The sequence below is a fragment of the Protopterus annectens genome, chromosome 5.part0 (genome assembly GCF_019279795.1).
Source record: "Protopterus annectens isolate FY-2018-M chromosome 5.part0, PAN1.0, whole genome shotgun sequence".
NCBI classification, from domain to species: Eukaryota; Metazoa; Chordata; order Ceratodontiformes; family Protopteridae; genus Protopterus; species Protopterus annectens.
The window spans coordinates 41,611,248-41,630,891 of NC_056735.1; the positions used below are offsets into that span (position 1 = coordinate 41,611,248).

A 19,644-nucleotide genomic window follows, 5' to 3' on the forward strand; every position below is an offset into this window, starting at 1 on the left:
CAGTGGCAGTGGCAGTGGTGCAGTGGAAAATGCTGTGCAGTGGCAGGGTAGTACAGTGGCAGTGGTACAGTGACAGGTGTCCTGAACAGTGTCATAAGTGCAGTGCAGCAACAAGGGCCTGAAAAGTGACAAGACGCCTAAGTTGTGTGCAGGGAGCAGAGCAGTACTAGGTATCCTGAGCAGTGTCTGGGTTACAGTGCAGTAACAGGGGTCCTGAGCAATGTCTGGGGTACAGTGTAGTAAAAGGGGTCCTGCAGTGTAGTAACAGGTGTCCTGAACAGTGATAGGGGTCATGCTTAGTTTTTGAAGTACAATGCAATAAAGGGGTCCTGATCATTGTCTGGAGTACAGTGCAGTAAAAGGGGTCCTGAGCAGCATCTGGGGTACAGTGCAGTAAAAGGGGTCCTGAACAGTGACAAGAGTCCTGAGCAGTGTGTAGTGTATAGTGCAATGACAGCTACCATGCAGACTGAGGTACAGAGCACTGCAGTAGACAGGATGAAGTGTAATCATTTCATGAGCCATAGTAGGTAACTTCTGTCATACTATAAGCTAATTTGTGTGACATTCCTTAGCTAGTACCTCTAAGTTCTGACCAAGACTTACATTTCATCCTTGTATATCAACTTGTCACTGAGGCTTACAGCAAGGTGCCACACCTTAGGACAACTCCAGATTATGTCCTCCATAAATGATATACAGGGGGAGAATGGGAGATGTTCAGGGCTGAGAAGTGGCACAAACAGTTATCACAGCGGTCTTGGAAGGGTTGCTCCATTAATGATACTGGGGGTACCCAAATACCTATTGCCAGCCAGAGCAATACCAATTTCTCTTCCTGTAAAAGAAAATAATGCATTATTGCTCCCCATACCTCAATCTTTCAATCAACTTCAGAGCCACCAACTCACACACATATTGCTGATTTTGCTATCCAGAACTGTATGAATACCATCTAACCTTGTGTGAAGCTGTGCCATTACTCACTGTGAGTTGACTACAGATGCAAATGCCTGCAGTATAAATCTGTCATATTTGTCATTTAGTGTATGGTTGTAGGATTTAGAACGGCTTGTTAGAATTTGGTCATTTCTTGATATTTTAGGCCAACATTAGCAAGATGCCATCTAGGGCACTAGTATTTGGAGATTGTGTGCCAAATGGTAATCAGTACTGTCGACTGGATGCAGACTTACTTTTTGCACAGAACCACAGAGCGATGGTATCACAGTTCATGGGGCATGTTCTTAACATTAATATACTAAACATGTAGTGTTTAACTGGATGGTATCACAGTTCATGGGGCATGTTCTTAACATTAATATACTAAACATGTAGTGTTTAACTGGATGGTATCACAGTTCATGGGGCATGTTCTTAACATTAATATACTAAACGTGTAGTGTTTAACTGGATGGTATCACAGTTCATGGGGCATGTTCTTAACATTAATATACTAAACATGTAGTGTTTAACTGGATGGTATCACAGTTCATGGGGCATGTTCTTAACATTAATATACTAAACGTGTAGTGTTTAACTGGATGGTATCACAGTTCATGGGGCATGTTCTTAACATTAATATACTAAACGTGTAGTGTTTAACTGTTGAACATTCCTCTGGTCACCTTGTAGGTTTTGCATGTGCTCCTCTTCTCTGCATAGGTTTTGTCCAGGTACTCCAGCTTTTCTCTACCTACCGAAACCATGACTGGCTATTGTAATGTGTCCATTTATATTTGTATTTACTACTGTCTGCTTCTTCAGTCATCATCAGTTAAAGCGGTGCTTTGACAGTCAGTTCACCTACCCAGTTAACAGATGATTAAATTAAATGAAATTAAATTAAATTAAACAGAACTATATTTAGTCTGGCAAATGTTTATAGGCAGCATTGCTAACTTGCAGTGTTTTGTACATCATCTTGCAATTTACTGACTTCCTTACATTTTCCGATAAGTATTATTCCTCATATCCAAGAGGAAATGATTATGGATCAGATTTAGCATGTGCCTGGAGTACGGTATTGGGGAATCCTTTGTGCCATAATGTGGCATGACAGCCTGGTCAGGAATAAGGAAGATGGGTGACCCCTATGCACTATGTCATGATAATGAATACGATGTCAAATACGAACAGCATCAGCTGGAATGGAGTACGACAACATGGGGTGCACATGCCATACCACAAGGGAAAGGGCAGTTTCCAAAAGGGGCTACACTATTTATGTTATTAACAAGAGCTCAGGGCAGGGAGGGGCATTAATGCAGTAAACCTTGTGGTATTCACACCCATCGTTTCTGAAATGAGCTCTGTCAGCAGCATTGCCATGACAACAGTAAAAAGTAGTTTTAAGGATGCCAACCTGTGGAGTGTCTTACAGCAGGACAGCAGCTTCAGCTGGGATTTCAACCTGCAAAAAGCTGCCTTGTTTTTATACATTTCAGACAGATTGTTCCATATTGGAGTTTTGCCCCTGTGAACTGTTTGATTGATGTTCTGCTCATCTCAACACAGAAACTGCAGTAACTGGTGCCAGCCGAATGTATATGGGACGTTTTGTTAGTTATGAGTTCTCTAATTATTTATTTATTTATTTATTTAGCATTTGTTAACCAGAACAGAGCACTGATCCAGATGCATGAACTGTGCTGGGTATTTACTTATTTTAACTTTGTTAACTGGCTAAGTAGGCTGGTCCAAGGACCATTTTCAGCCACTACCTCAGTCAGCTGGCAGCAGTAAATTTCATAATACTGTGTAAAATACAGAAATAAACTTGACAAGTTGGGTGCAAGTGATTACATGATGGCAGACCTCGCTGCACTGCCATGTGTTTGTACCACTGGTACAGTTGTGGAGCCATTTAATTGGGGGAGTATCCCAGATAGTTCCTACCAAGAAAGGGGGAAGAGGTGGCTGTAGTGGTACTGAAAAGTTCAAAGGGTACAGAAACAGGACGATTCTGTACCTGCCCTACCCTGCCCTTAAGTAAAGTAATAGAATGGACTGAAAATATTTGCATTTCAAACATTTAGATGTGATTTGTACATATAAGAGTAGAATTTCAATAAAATAATTACAACATTAGATCTGTTATATATCTGACAGCTGAAGGGTGATGCTGAACAGCTTGTATATTGTTTTGTCAGTATATATATATATATATATATATATATATATATATATATATATATATATATATATATATATATATATATATCTAGGCTCCCTATTATATGATCGAAGACGCATTCTTTCGAATGCGTCTTGATGGAACTTGAAAGCACAAAATGGCAAAATACCGAAATGGCATATAAGCAAATTTTTTCCCTGGGAAAGAAATCTCTTGGCTGCCTTTGTTACTTTGCCGTTTTCGTCGCTGTAGTGTGATCTCGGAGTTGGTATATTTAAGTAGGAGGGGTGTGGGGGGCACAGCCCCCCACTTTATGTAATGTTTTAAAGTTTTTTTGTTTTTGTTTTTTCTTTTTTGGAAAAATCGCTGTTCTAAGTGTTTGGGATTTTAAGCTTTCACTTACATGGGATCGATAAATCAGCGTTTGCTTTTTTAAGCATTCTCTTTAATACAGACCATATATATATATATATATATATATATATATATATATATATATATATATATATATATATATATATATACACACACACACACACACACACACACACACACAGCACCTAACGTTTGACATCAGAAGTTAATGTTTACATTGATGTTTGAACCATGGAAGAACTTGCATGCTGATTATGTAACCACGTGATATATGCAAATGAGTGATGTGTGCGTGTAAGAAATCTCTTAAGATCATAGGATCATAAGAGAATAGTATTCTACAATCCCAGAAGTCATTTTAAGCTTAGCTGTTTCATCCCAATGTAATACCACAGAAATGCTAATCAATACCCAAGATTGCATTTAGTGATGACTATCCATGTTCAGGACATCTGTGGGCTCTATCCCTGGTAAGAATTTATAGTGCCCCATCCACTTCTCTAGGTTCCTCTTGAAGAGTGTCATAGAGGGGCTTTGTTTCACATAAATTGTTAGCCTGTTCCAAAGATGCAGCAGTCACTGGAAGATAAATCTGTCCCTCTAGCATGTCTGATTTATGTCACAGGCCATATTTAGGTCTCTGGAATGGGTAGCCCTAGTCCCGTTTGATTTACATGCTGCATATTCAAAAAGATAACAAATTATATCTTGTACCTGAGTAATAAATGAAAACACTACTACCTGATCTAATCATACAGTAAAATAAAACAAAACTGTCCTTCTACACCTACCTTATCTCATACTTACCATTCTCCTGCTACCATGTACACTGTACACAATGTACAAGCCACACATCACTACACAAAGGTTTCAGTGTACTATACAAACACCAACACAGTACAAACATTACAAATTATGTATACTGTACACAATCTACAAGTCACACAACACTACACAAAGCTTCAGTGTGCTATACAGACAATCACAAACACCAACACAGTACAAACATTGCAGACTATGTATACTGTACACAATCTACAAGTCACACAACACTACACAAATGTTTCAGTGTACTATACAGACCATCACAAACACCAACACAGTACAAACATTACAGATTAAGTATAGTGTACATAATCTACAAGTCTCACAACACTGCACAAAGGTTTCAGTGTACTATACAAACACCAACACAGTACAAACATTACAGATTATGTATACTGTACACAATCTACAAGTCACACAACACTACACAAAGCCTCAGTGTGCTATACAGTCCATCACAAACACCAACAAAGTACAAACATTGCAGATTATATATACTGTACACAATCTACAAGTCACACAACACTACACAAATGTTTCAGTGTACTGTACAGACAATCACAAACACCAACACAGTACAAACATTACAGATTAAGCATACTGTATATAATCTACAAGTCACACAACACTACACAAAGGTTTCAGTGTACAGACCATCACAAACACGAACACAGTACAGACATTACAGATTATGTATACTGTACACAATCTACAAGTCCACAACACTACACAAAGGTTTCAGTGTACCATACAGACCATCACAAACACCAAAATAGTACAAACATTACAGGTTATGTATACTGTACATAATCTACAAGTCACACAACACTACACAAAGGTTTCAGTGTACTATACAGATGATCACAAACACCAACACAGTACAAACATTGCAGATTAAGTATACTGTACACAATCTACAGGTCACACAACACTGCACAAAGGTTTCACTGTACTATACAGACCATCACAAACACCAACACAGTACAAACATTACAGATTAAGTATACTGTACATAATCTACAAGTCTCACAACACTGCACAAAGGTTTCAGTGTACTATACAAACACCAACACAGTACAAACATTACAGATTATGTATACTGTACACAATCTACAAGTCACACAACACTACACAAAGCTTCAGTGTACTATACAGACCATCACAAACACCAACACAGTACAAACATTGCAGATTAAGTATACTGTACACAATCTACAAGTCACACAACGATACACAAAGGTTTCAGTGTACTATACAGACCATCACACACACCAACACAGTACAGACATTACAGATTATGTATACTGTACACAATCTACAAGTCACACAACACTACACAAAGGTTTCAGTGTACTATACAGACCATTACAAACACCAACACAGTACAGACATTACATATTATGTATACTTAACACAATGTACAAGTCACACAACACTACACAAAGGTTTCAGTGTATTATACAGACGATCACAAACACCAACACAGTACAAACATTGCAGATTAAGTATACTGTACACAATCTACAAGTCACACAACACTACACAAAGGTTTCAATGTACTATACAGACCATCACAAACACCAACACAGTACAATCATTGCAGATTATGCATACTGTGCACAATGTACAAGTCACACAACACTACACAAAGGTTTCAGTGTACTATACAGACCATCACAAACACCAACACAGTACAAACATTACAGATTATGTATACTGTACAAAATCTACAAGTCACACAACACTGCACAAAGGTTTCAGTGTACTATACAGACCATCACAAACACCAACACAGCACAAACATTACAGATTATGTATACTGTACACAATGTACAAGTCACACAACACTACACAAAGGTTTCAGTGTACTATACAGACCATCACAAACACAAACACAGTACAAATATTGCAGATTATGCATACTGTGCACAATGTACAAGTCAGACAACACTACACAAAGCTTCAGTGTACTATACAGACCATCACAAACACCAACACAGTACAAACATTACAGATTATGTATACTGTACAAAATCTACAAGTCACACAACACTACACAAAGGTTTCAGTGTACTATACAGACCATCACAAACACCAACATAGTACAAACATTACAGATTATGTATACTGTACATAATCTACAAGTCTCACACCTCTGCACAAAGGTTTCAGTGTACTATACAAACACCAACACAGTACAAACATTAAAGATTATGTATACTGTACACAATGTACAAGTCACACAGCACTACATAAAGTTTCAGTGTACTATACAGACCGTCACAAACACCAACACAGTACAAACATTGCAGATTAAGTATACTGTACACAATCTACAAGTCACACAACACTTCATAAAGGTTTCAGTGTACTATACAGACCATCACAAACACCAACATAATACAAACATTACAGATTATGTATACTGTACATAATCTACAAGTCTTACAACACTGCACAAAGGTTTCAGTGTACTATACAAACACCAACACAGTACAAACATTAAAAAGTATGTATACTGTACACAATGTACAAGTCACACAACACTACATAAAGGTTTCAGTGTACTATACAGACCATCACAAACACCAACACAGTACAAACATTACTGATTATGTATACTGTACACAATCTACAAGTTACACAACACTACATAAAGGTTTTAGTGTGCTATACAGACCATCACAAACATCAACACAGTACAAACATTGCAGATTATGTATACTGTACACAATCTACAAGTCATACAACACTACATAAAGGTTTCAGTGTACTATACAGACCATCACAAACACCAACACAGTACAGACATTGCAGATTATGTATACTGTACACAATCTACAAGTCACACAACACTACACAAAGGTTTCAGTGTACTATACAGAGCATCACAAACACCAACACAGTACAAACATTAAAGATTATGTATACTGTACACAATCTACAAGTCACAGAACACTACACAAAGGTTTCAGTGAACTATACAGACCACCACAAACGCCAACACAATACAAACATTACAGATTATGTATACTGTACACAATCTACAAGTCACACAACACTGCATAAAGGTTTCAGTGTACTATACAGACCATCACAAACTCCAACACAGTACAAACATTACAGATTATGTATACTGCACTCAATCTACAAGTCACACAACACTACACAAAGGTTTCAGTGTACTATACAGACCATCACAAACACCAACACAGTACAAACATTACAGATTATGTATACTGTACACAATCTACAAGTCACACAACACTACACAAAGGTTTCAGTGTACTATACAGACCATCACAAACACCAACACAGTACAAACATTACATATTATGTATACTGTACACAATCTACAAGTCACACAACACTACACAAAGGTTTCAGTGCACTATACAGACCATCACAAACACCAACACAGTACAAACATTACAGATTATGAATACTGTACAAAATCTACAAGTCACACAACACTACACAAAGGTTTTAGTGTAATGTATCGACCATGATACACACCAACACAGTACAAGCATTACAGATTATTTATATTGTACACAATGTACATGTCACGCAACACTACACAAAGTTTTCAGTGTACTATACAGACCACCACAAACACCAATGCAGTACAAACATTATAGATTATAGATACTGTAGACAATTTACAAGTCACACAACACTAAGTAAAGGTTTCATTGTATTATACAGACTACCATACACACCAATGCTGTACAAACATTACATATTATGTATACTGTACAAAATGGCAAGTCACACAACACTACGTAAAGGTTTCAGTGTATTATACAGACTGCCACAAACACCAATGCAGTACAAACATTACAGATTATGTATACTGTACACAATATACAAGTTACACAGCACTATGCAAAGGTTTCAGTGTACTATACAGACCATCACAAACACCAACACAGTACAAACATTACATATTATGTATACTGTACACAATCTACAAGTCACACAACACTACACAAAGGTTTCAGTGTAATGTATCGACCATGATACACACCAACACAGTACAAGCATTACAGATTATTTATATTGTACACAATGTACATGTCACGCAACACTACACAAAGTTTTCAGTGTACTTTACAGACCACCACAAACACCAATGCAGTACAGACATTATAGATTATAGATACTGTAGACAATTTACAAGTCACACAACACTAAGTGAAGGTTTCATTGTATTATACAGACTACCATACACACCAATGCAGTACAAACATTACATGTTATGTATACTATACAAAATGACAAGTCACACAACACTACGTAAAGGTTTCAGTGTATTATACAGACCATCACAAACACCAGTGCAGCACAAACATTACAGATTATGTATACTGTACACAATATACAAGTTACACAACACTACGCAAAGGTTTCAGTGTACTATACAGACCATCACACACACACCAATGCAGTCCAAACATTATAGATTATAGATACTGTGGACAATTTACAAGTCACACAACACTAAGTAAAGGTTTCATTGTATTATACAGACTACCATACACACCAATGCAGTACAAACATTACATATTATGTATACTGTACAAAATGGCAAGTCACACAACACTACGTAAAGGTTTCAGTGTATTATACAGACTGCCACAAACACCAGTGCAGCACAAACATTACAGATTATGTATACTGTACACAATATACAAGTTACACAACACTACGCAAAGGTTTCAGTGTACTATACAGACCATCACACACACACCAATGCAGTACAAACATTACATTTTAGAATGATTACATTTTAGAATGAATTCTGATAAAGTTCTAAGATTAAAAGAATGAAAGCACTAAATCACTGGTTTTGCTATTTTTGTGTTCAGGTCCAGTTTTATGATTAGAGTGTTTTTTACTATACAGACCATCAAACACACCAACACAGTCCACACCAACTTCTGTATAATCATTCTCTGGGTTAGTATAGTACAATAAACATACCACAATCAAAACTAAAGTTGATAATTTGTAAATTAACCCCTTAGGTGACCATCATATGGGAATCCTTAAATTTCTTGTTAGTTCCTCAGTTCAGTCCTGCAATAAACTAAGTAGGATCACCTCCGTCAATTTTTTATAGCATTGCTGCATTTATGCTTGGCACTGACAGTCCACATTCAGAGAGGTCAGACACTGACAGTCCACATTTAGAGATGATCAGCCACATCTTAGATGGTCAGCCACAGACAATCTACATTCAAAGACAGTCAGCCCCTGACAGTCCACATTCAGAGACTGTCAGCCACTGACAGGGCATATTCAGACACAAAAGAACACTCCTGAAGACAGCAGCTGAACAGCCAAATTTGTTTATATTACTTGTTTATAATTCTTGAAACCCATGTCATTGACATAATGGATCACTGAGTCCCCCTTGTGGTCTCACAGACCATAGTGGACAACCCCTGTGTTTAACAGGTGCCATCCATGAGTAGTGAATGCCTACAGTAGGATGACTTCAGCCACAGAGATGAATTTGTCTAACATCTGCCATCCACATCCTTTGGAAGACATGATTACAGCAAGTAAGAGAGAAGAACAAATGAAAATATCCTGGTAAAGGAAGATAACTATGGAACATGGTGTACTGGTTTGCACTAAAAACATCCTCCCCTCACTTTTTCTCACTTCTCGTTATACATGTGCATGTGTGTGAGGTGCATGTGTTGTGTTGTGTCCTTTTGTCTTGTGTAGTGCTATGATTAGGGGAAGGGTTGTAATACCATAAGGTGTAGCGTTAGGTTCAGGCAAAACTCCCCTTCCCACTTTACTCATTTGTGCTAACCCTAACAGTGACCCAAACCATACCTCTGCCCCTAACCCTAACCCTACACATTACAGTACTAAAATGCCTTTCTCTAGCCTTATCATTACCAAGACAACACTCGATCTCCGTTTTGTAGCTGAGGTTAACTGATATGGGTCTTTTTTAGTGGGAGAGAAGCATTCAGTGCTTTCTGATTCACTCTTATGAGTCAGTCAGTGTTTTGTGATTCTCTCTTTTCTGTTCTACCATTTCTGATATGTGTGTGTGTGTATATATATATATATATAAACAGCTCAGAATAAAAAAAAATAGGAACTGCAATCGACCAAAACTAAAATGTAAAAACACAGTTCCAACTGAACACTCGAGTGGTGTAGCTGAAATAGCTATTGAATAGAAGCACCAGTGTGCTGCTTAAAAGGAGTTTATTGAGTGCACTTTCATCTTCAGTAACATGACTTCATCAGAAACATTTACATCCCATATCAGTGATGCTTTTATACTCTGGAATAATTAAATAATTGACAATTATACATCTGCCTCTCATTATTTAAAATAAACATATCACAATTCATACATAAAAAATGCCATTTGAAATAAATATAAGTATTTAATCCAATTAATACATTTTACTAATGTGTTTAATATATATTATTAAAAAAAGTTTTAATATATTACATAACAATTTAATTAAAATACATTTTATAGGGAACATTTACAGCTTAAATGAATGATATTTTATATTCTATTATGCCTGTTTTAAAATATCATTCATTTAAGCTGTAAATGTTACCTATAAAATGTATTTTAATTAAATTATGTAATATATTAAAACTTTTTTAATAATATATATTAAACACATTAGTAAAATACATTAATTGTATTAAATAGATATATTTATTTCAAATGACATTTTTTATGTATGAATTGTGATATGTTTTTTAAATAATGAGTGGCAGATGTATAATTGTCAATTATTCAATTATTCCAGAGTATAAAAGCATCACTGATATGGGATGTAAATGCTTCTGATGAAGTCTTGTTACTGAAGACGAAAGCGCACTCAATAAACTCCTTTTAAGCAACATAGTGGTGCTTCTATTCAATAGCTATTTCAGCTACACCACTCGAGTGTTCAGTTGAAACTGTGTTTTTATAAATATATATATATATATATATATATATATATATATATATATATATTAAATGGGGGACCTCTCTGTACAAAAAAAATCCTGCCTCCCTCCACTTACTTTCCTTTATGTGTTTTTCATGTAATTAATAAGGATCCCAGCTGGCTAGGCAATAACTGAGTGGTCTTTAGCATCTGTCACATGTTGTGTTATTGCGATATAGATGCAGCTTGCTATTAGGCGCTGATTGAATGGTCTTTAGCATCTGCCACATGTTCTGTTATTGCGATATAGATGCAGCTTGCTGCTAGGCACTGACTGAGCAGTCTTAAGCATCTGCCACATGTTGCATTATTGTGATATAGATGCAGCTTGCTGATAGGCACTGACTGAGTGGTCTTTAGCATCTGCCACATGTTGCATTATTGTGGTATAGATGCAGCTTGCTGCTAGGCACTGACTGAGTGATATTTAGCATCAGCCACATGTTCCTTTATTGTGGTATAGATGCAGCTTGCTGCTAGGCACTGACTGAGTGGTCTTTAGCATCTGCCACATGTTCTGTTATTGCGATATAGATGCAGCTTGCTGCTAGGCACTGACTGAGCAGTCTTTAGCATCTGCCACATGTTGCGCTATTGCGGTACAGATGCAGCTTGCTGCTAGGCACTGACTGAGTGGTCTTTGCATCTGCCACATGTTGCGTTATTGTGGTATAGATGCAGCTTGCTGCTAGGCACTGATTGAGTGGTCTTTACCATCTGCCACATGTTCCTTTATTGCAGTATAGATGCAGCTTGCTGCTAGGCACAGACTGAATGGTCTTTAGCATCTGCCACATGTTCCTTTATTGTGGTATAGATGCAGCTTGCTGCTAGGCACTGACTGAGTGGTCTTTAGCATCTGCCACATGTTGCATTATTGTGGTATAGATGCAGCTTGCTGCTAGGCACTGACTGACTGGTATGTAGCATCAGCCACATGCTGCGCTTATTGCTATATAGATGCAGCTTGCTGCTAGGCACTGATTGAGTGGTCTTTAGCATCTGCCACATGTTCCTTTATTGCACTATAGATGCAGCTTGCTGCTAGGCACTGACTGGATGGTCTTTAGCATCTGCCACATGCTGCACTTATTGCGATATAGATGCAGTTTGCTGCTAGGCACTGACTGAGTGGTATGTAGCATCAGCCACATGCTGCACTTATTACAATAGAGATGCAGTTTGCTGCTAGGCACTGACTGAGTGGTATGTAGCATCAGCCACATGCTGCGCTTATTGCGATATAGATGCAGCTTGCTGCTAGGCACTGATTGAGTGGTCTTTAGCATCTGCCACATGTTCCTTTATTGCAATATAGATGCAGTTTGCTGCTAGGCACTGACTGAGTGGTATGTAGCATCAGCCACATGCTGCACTTATTGCGATATAGATGCCGCTTGCTGAACCAAGCACTTGCTCACATCTTCTGCTTTATACCTCATAAGAGTCATTGCAAGGCTTGTGCAAAGAAGTAAGAGAGCACTGTCTTGCCCTTCGATGGATCCTATCAGCCCCATCTTTGATTTGTGCTTACTTCGTTTCAGTCCAGTATATCATATCTCCCTGAAGCACAAGAATCTCCCGACTTGTGAAATATGTCCCCACTTTGATATTTATACCTGTTTTGCACAGCAGTGTATTGTTTCCATGGAGCTCAAGACATCTGCTGCTCTGAAGTGCATCTCTCTAAATCCCAGCCATTGCTTTATGACTTTTGGATAGTAGCCCCGCATTCCCTAGAAATCCAACTTTTCATTTTCAGGATTTACCATTTCAATAAGACATGTTTCAGGAATCCAAAACTTTCAAAGTGTTTTCTAAAAAGTTTAACATTTTATGTTCTTCAGTATGTTGAATATTTGGAGAAAAAAATTCTGAAATCTACCAAAATCAGTCATGCACATTTAACTTTCCAATAGGACAACTAGGAGGCCACCTAGGGTTCCTCTGTAGCAGGGGCACTTTTCCAGTATTTATTTGTTTGTTTTTTATAGCAAAGAAATGGTTTCTTTAAAATATGTTGAATGAATACAGGAAAAAGTTGAAGACTAAGACAATCTGTGAGAGAAAGGAATAAAAAAGTTATCTAAAGTAAAAAAATGGAAGTCTCAACCCACTGTCGTTCAAAACACATCATCCAAAGCCTCCTTTAAAGACCTCATCAGGCAACATCTCAAGTAAAGTTGGCAGTGCCATGATTGCTCTCCAGGCTAGTGAAAGCGGATAAGGTACACATACTAAACCTAGAGTACTTGATAATGGTTTTCAATCTTACTCACAAACACTGGCTAATCTACAATGTATGTACTGTACCTGTGTACTATGTATGTATTCTACCTATGTTCCAAATTTCAGCTGTACACCACAAATCTATTAATTACCTTTATTTTTAAATTCATATTTTTTTGTTTGTTCTCTCCACTGTAACTGTTGATGTGCTGCATACCACTGTAAAAACATGTCTTTTGTAATTTTGTGTGTATACTGATCATATCTAAATAATTAAATGTATCTGTAATTTTTTCTATGTGGAGCTTTTCTCCCTGGGCCTCTGCTGAAAAAAGGGCCTTTTCGGCTCAGTCAGACACCCCCAGTTAAAAAATATAAAATAAAAAAAATAAAATAAATAAAAATAATAAATCTGGGTAGTGTAGGCAGACCAGAATGGGGGCACTGGGTGGTGGTAGGGGGCAATGTGAAGACCTTTAACCTAGGGCACCAGTTGACCAAAGGCCGGCCCTGGATCTGAGTGTTGAGTTTGTACAGGATTGCAGGCTATGACAGAAAGAGTGAAAGCTTTTTTCTCTGTTTATGTAAAGTACTGTTGTTAGTAATCTCTTTATGTAAATTACTGGTGTTAGTAATCACTCTTACTTAGCGCTGCAGTAACCTCAGAATGAGAATAATAAACTAAGAGGTGTATGTTTTCCGCTATGAGTCATTGAGTTACAACTCAGCAAGGAGACAACTCACCTAACAAAACTGGTCAGGAAGCCAGAACAATGAAAAATGTATGTGTGTTTTTTGCAAGCTCCCTATACTTATATATACCAGCTGTACAGTCACACAGACATGAGTAATAGTCAGAGAAATTTTCCTAAACAAAGGAATCTCTGTCATGATACACTTATAAACTGCACCAGCAGACGATTTCTCATGGAACATGACGATCACGGAGCTGAAGTTTGAGGAATTGTATTCAGCAAGTTAAAACCACATCATGTTTGTTCTTGATGACCAGTAGGGAGCAGGCACCCAGAATAAGTATTACATACCTGGTTTTACTACATGAATTTGAAGTATTTTAAATTATATATTGTTTTGTCAATTCTATTTTATTAATATGACTTTTTCAGTGAAAGAGTGTCTGCTTGCTTGAGGTATGGAGTTAAAGGAACCTTTTTATCAATTTCTTTTGATTTTATGTTTTGGAGGTTGGATTTTTTTGAGGGGGCTACAGCAAAATTGCTGTATAATTGTATTTGGAGTAATATTTACTTGCACTGTTTTGATCAACAATGAATTGTTTTTTGTTTATTTACTTAGGCACAGTGGGATTGTTGCTTGTGAAAGATTACAGTATGTTGTTACAGGGAATTGCTTTTTATCCCAATACTTTACAACCATGGAGTTGTATAGAAATAAACATAAGTATAAATATAGATATAGATATGGTTATATACAGAACATGGAGATGAAGCTTAGTTATTCACTGCTGTCATGCATAATTCATACAATAAGTTGAGGGGAATTCATTATGCTGAGGCACAGCCCCCTCACCTCAGAGAACAACATATAATAAAGCTCAGAACAGCTGCTGCAGAGGAGGATGATGCTCTACTCAGGGAGGGGGTGGGCCTTTCTCCACGATCAGCAAGCTGGCTCACTCCATGCCTTCCAACTCTCATTACTGAGTGGATAAGGATTCCTGGGCAGGAAAAGATGGGTCATAGGTTTATCCTTTTCAAAAAGAATTCCCATCTCTATCCCTGAGGAATGAATGGACTGCCTGGGTGCAGTTAAAGGAGCCACTGGGTTCAATCCTGCAGGGAGGATAGAATAAAAAAAAAAAACATAAGCAAACAGATCACACAAACATCCGTTTAACTTTCTTTCAAAATGAAAAACACACCAAGTGTTGCAGGGGTGCGAGATACATACCTAACCTCTAGTTATATATAATCAAATCTAGGGCTGCCATAACGCTGATGAACAGGATTAATGAAGCCACCATTTCCACATTTTTCATCATTTTACTGTATTTTATCAAAAGTTTTATTCATAATTTTATACACACACAACAGAGTAAAACCACCTCTCCTTATATCTAACATTGAATACCACAGTCATGCACAATACAAAGTACTCAAGTCATACCAGGCTCACTTTCTACGCAATATTGTGTTCAATGGTATGATCAGACAACTGTGCGACACTTCCCACAGCAGCATCACTCACATCCCAGCACCAACATGAAATTCAAAGAAATGAGAGTTGGAAAACTGCACTTTCAGCAAACAGCAGCATGTAAATTTATCCAGACGAGATGCTCTGAAGTGTGCTTGCCCAAGATACAGTTTTCTGAGGTGCTTTAAAAATGTTAATTATGAACGGCTAACAAGTAAAAATGAAATAGAGATCATATAATGTAACAGCATGATACTTACCTCCAAACCCCTACTTCCTTTTGCAATGGCGGTCACACTTCTGACGGGATTTCAAAATCTTTACTCAAATAAAACATCGACTCTAAAGAAGAAAGAAAGAAATCAGATTAAAAAAAACAGTATGGGACCAGTTCATCTGCCAAGCATATCTTTGTAATGTTGGAATGTGGGAGGTAACCAGACACACCGGTAAAAACCTATCCTGGACCTAGGGGAAGACATGCAAACTCTATCCAAAAGAATTGGCAGTCAAACCAAATACTACTAGGCAGTGAGACAACTCTTTCTTTTTGTTAAGTTGGTAAGCTTCAATACTCAGATCCTGTCCAGTGCTTTTGGCAATGTTGTTGACACAGAGTGCAAAAGTGACTAGGAATTATCTCCTATTTTCATGCAGAAAATTATATTCACAATTTAGGTCCACAAAAAGTGACTAGACCAGTGAAGCATGTTATAAAATGCTTTTATAATAACATGTGAAAACAGCCTTGAATTGTCGGTGTTGTTATGATACTGTACCAGTGTCCAAATTACCAAAATGGATTGGGGGGTAAAGACCAGCAAGTGGGGAGAACTTACTGTGTCCTGTGACATGTGGGATGGCATGATGCAATATCACGCCTTTGGATTCAAGTAGTTTGGTTTTAGGATCATTTGGGTAGGTCAGTTGAGGTGGATATACTTGTCAATTTAATCAGGAGGGACTTTGATAGCCAAAGTATTAAGGGAGACACTTGTGCTGAGCATTCTTTCAGAATAGGTATGACATCATACGTAGCAGCAGAAGGAATTTAAATGGAAGTCATTAAGAGGGCGGGTAAATAGTGATCTAAGGCATTTTTGGCATATATTAGTTAGAGCAGAGATTTGGTTGTGTTTTTGCTATATTTGGCATTTGTTTCTTCTTTTAAAGTTAAGAAGCTGGTAATCATGTTAGGCTATTCATTTGTCTACTGGGCAGGTGAGATCAAGAGTCAAAAATGTGGGCCTGGATCTACTGTCTTGAGAAGTACTGTGACGTGCCACAAAGTTTGATGTAGTCTCTGTTGTTGTCTGTTTTAGAGGAATACAATTTTGAGCAGATTACTCCATTTTGTTTGGTCATACATTTGGGAGGAAATGATCTAGACATAGTACCCAAAAGGAGGTTAGTTGCATGGATTATCAGGGATTTGTTATGTCAGGGACAATGGTTTCCTGGGATGGTTTTAGTTTAGTCATTTATAATTCCCAGGCTACTGTGGAAGTCAGCAGTTAAGTTTATGGCAGTAGAGGCCAGTAGGAAATTTGTTGATCAACAAATAGCAAGGGCAAGTCCAAGTTTCGGCTTTTCTGTTTTGGAACACTGGAACATTGCAGACAAGGACCTAGTGAGTTTTTGTAGTGATGATGTTCATCTGAGTAATGTAGGCTTAGACCTTGTTAATGTTCAGTTGTCATTGTTTTTAAATGACTTGCTGGTTAGCTAGCTTAGTGGGTGGAGGAAGGGACCTCTCCAGCAGTTATGGAAGATGATCCCCCCTTTTTCCTAACATTTTTCTTCCTTTTAGCTTTCCTTTCTTTTCTTCTTGGTGCAACCCAGTGACTGAGGGGTGTGTTACACTACCTGAGGAAGTACAGTTGATGGATAATGAGTAGTACATGACGTTATAACTGGCTGGATATGGTGAGCAGTCTGCACCCCTTCCTGATTTGGTTAAATGTAACAAGTGTTGGTTTTAATATGTGTAAACAATGAGGTAAGCTCCATTTATAGACACCCACTACCTTATTTTCTGTTGCTATTACTGCCCTCTTGTCCTCATTCATTAACATTCTGTCTCACTTGTATTGCTATTCACTATATAATCTCCAGTAATTAAAGCCCCTTCCTGTCTTATACCTTAATAAAACTACAACGCATTTTCAAACAAATAAGTTCAAGGCAATAAATAAGTGCTTCACTCCATCACTCCAAGTACATACCTGTAATGTCTCTTTAAATTGATTTTCCTTTGAATCCCTTCCTTACATTGTGTTTACAAAATTATATATAGGTAGGGTAGGTGTGGGGGACACAGCCCCACACATTGGGTGGTGTGGGGAGCATCACCCCAACCTACTTTTGGTTTTACATTGTTAGCTTTCAGTGAAATAACATTCATAAATACAAAAGCTAAGTAGGTGGGGAGCTATGCCCCCACACCCCCCAATGTGAGGGGCTGTGCCTCCCTAACTATATATATATATATATATATATATATATATATATATATATATATATATATATACTCACTCCAAGATCGCACTACAGTGGGGAAAGGGCCATATATGTTTTATTTCCCCAACAGTACTTACATTCAGTGAAATGTGATTCAGTGAAATGAGTTTTTAGAGATTTGAGCTTTCAGCGATTTTTTGAGGGTGAATTGAAATTCAATGAAATGAGTTTTCAGTGAATCAAAGTAGACCCATATAGATATATATATATATATATATATATATATATATATATATATATATATATATATATATATCAGAAGAAAACTTCTGTGGACCTTGGGAACAAAAGAAGCTGAACAGATCAGGAGATAAGGATAAGCACTTTTGTTCTTATTTTATTAGAACTTCTTCAGAAAATTAATTTCTATAATAAGTTCAAGGCAATAAATAAGGTGGATCCACCAATCAGATGCAACATTAAACATTTAAAATTGGCGTCATTTTTCCTATTGTCATTTGTACCACCTCAATGTGTGTTTAATGTTCAAGTTTTTGTTGAGTCCCGTGGTGATGTTAGTTTTAAGTAACAGTTGCCATTTTAGGTCTTGGATTTCAAGTATGGTGCCCACATCTCCAACAAAGGGCCTGACATGGTCAAGAACAAGAAATCTGAAGCTGGTGAAACTTGAGCAAGTGGTACTGTGTTTCGCCAGTGCATTCTTAGGATCCCAGTTCCTGATGGCATGCTCTCTAATCCAGTTCGGCAGCTTCCTGGATGTTTTGCAGATGTAGAAGTTGTTGCACTGAGTACAGATGCTTACATAAACTACACAGTTAGTGTTGCAGTTAAATTTGTCAGAAAGATTCACAGTAAAATTGCAATCTGGAAAGGTGTACTTGGTGCAGTCATAGATGTGCTTGCAGGTGACAGCAACCTTCAAACACTGGACCCCACCCAGTTTGGAAGTTGATCTACTTCTGAAGTACAGGTCAACACTAAGGGACTGTTTGCAGATGACTGCAAACTGGGAGCCATTATTGAATCCCAAATGATGTGGGATACTCTACAAAGGGCCTTACAGAAACAGAGCTCAATGCCAAGAAATGTATTGTTATCCCCCTTGGGAAAAAACATGTATCCATGAATTACCATATAGTGGCAGTACCTAAGACAAGAAAGTGTGTAAAGAGACTTAGGGACACAGGTGGACAGTGGTCTCACCGGAGGTCATTGTCCCACTGTACTCATCCTCATTAGACCCCTTATAGAATACAATGCCCCATTTGGTATGTACCTCTCAAGACACCTGCAACAACTGGAAATGATAGCCTAGTACCAACCTATGAACCTATGAACCTAAATAGGTTGAGTCACTGCTTAAAATGTAATAGGTCTCGGGCTCCAGTCCTGAGTAGTCATACCTTTTAGCTTTCCCTGTGGCACCAGGTA

At 37.7% G+C, this 19,644-nt stretch overlaps 1 protein-coding gene across 2 annotated transcripts in view; it reads right to left on the bottom strand.

Moving 5' to 3' along the window:
- Positions 1-19,644, bottom strand: part of COL8A1 (collagen type VIII alpha 1 chain) — a 645,551-nt gene that overhangs the window by 164,036 nt on the left and 461,871 nt on the right. For both annotated transcript variants that reach the window (XM_044072095.1, XM_044072094.1), the window contains exon 3: positions 15,993-16,074. The gene's annotated coding sequence lies outside the window, so the exon portion shown is untranslated. The remainder of the gene's footprint in view (positions 1-15,992; positions 16,075-19,644) is intronic.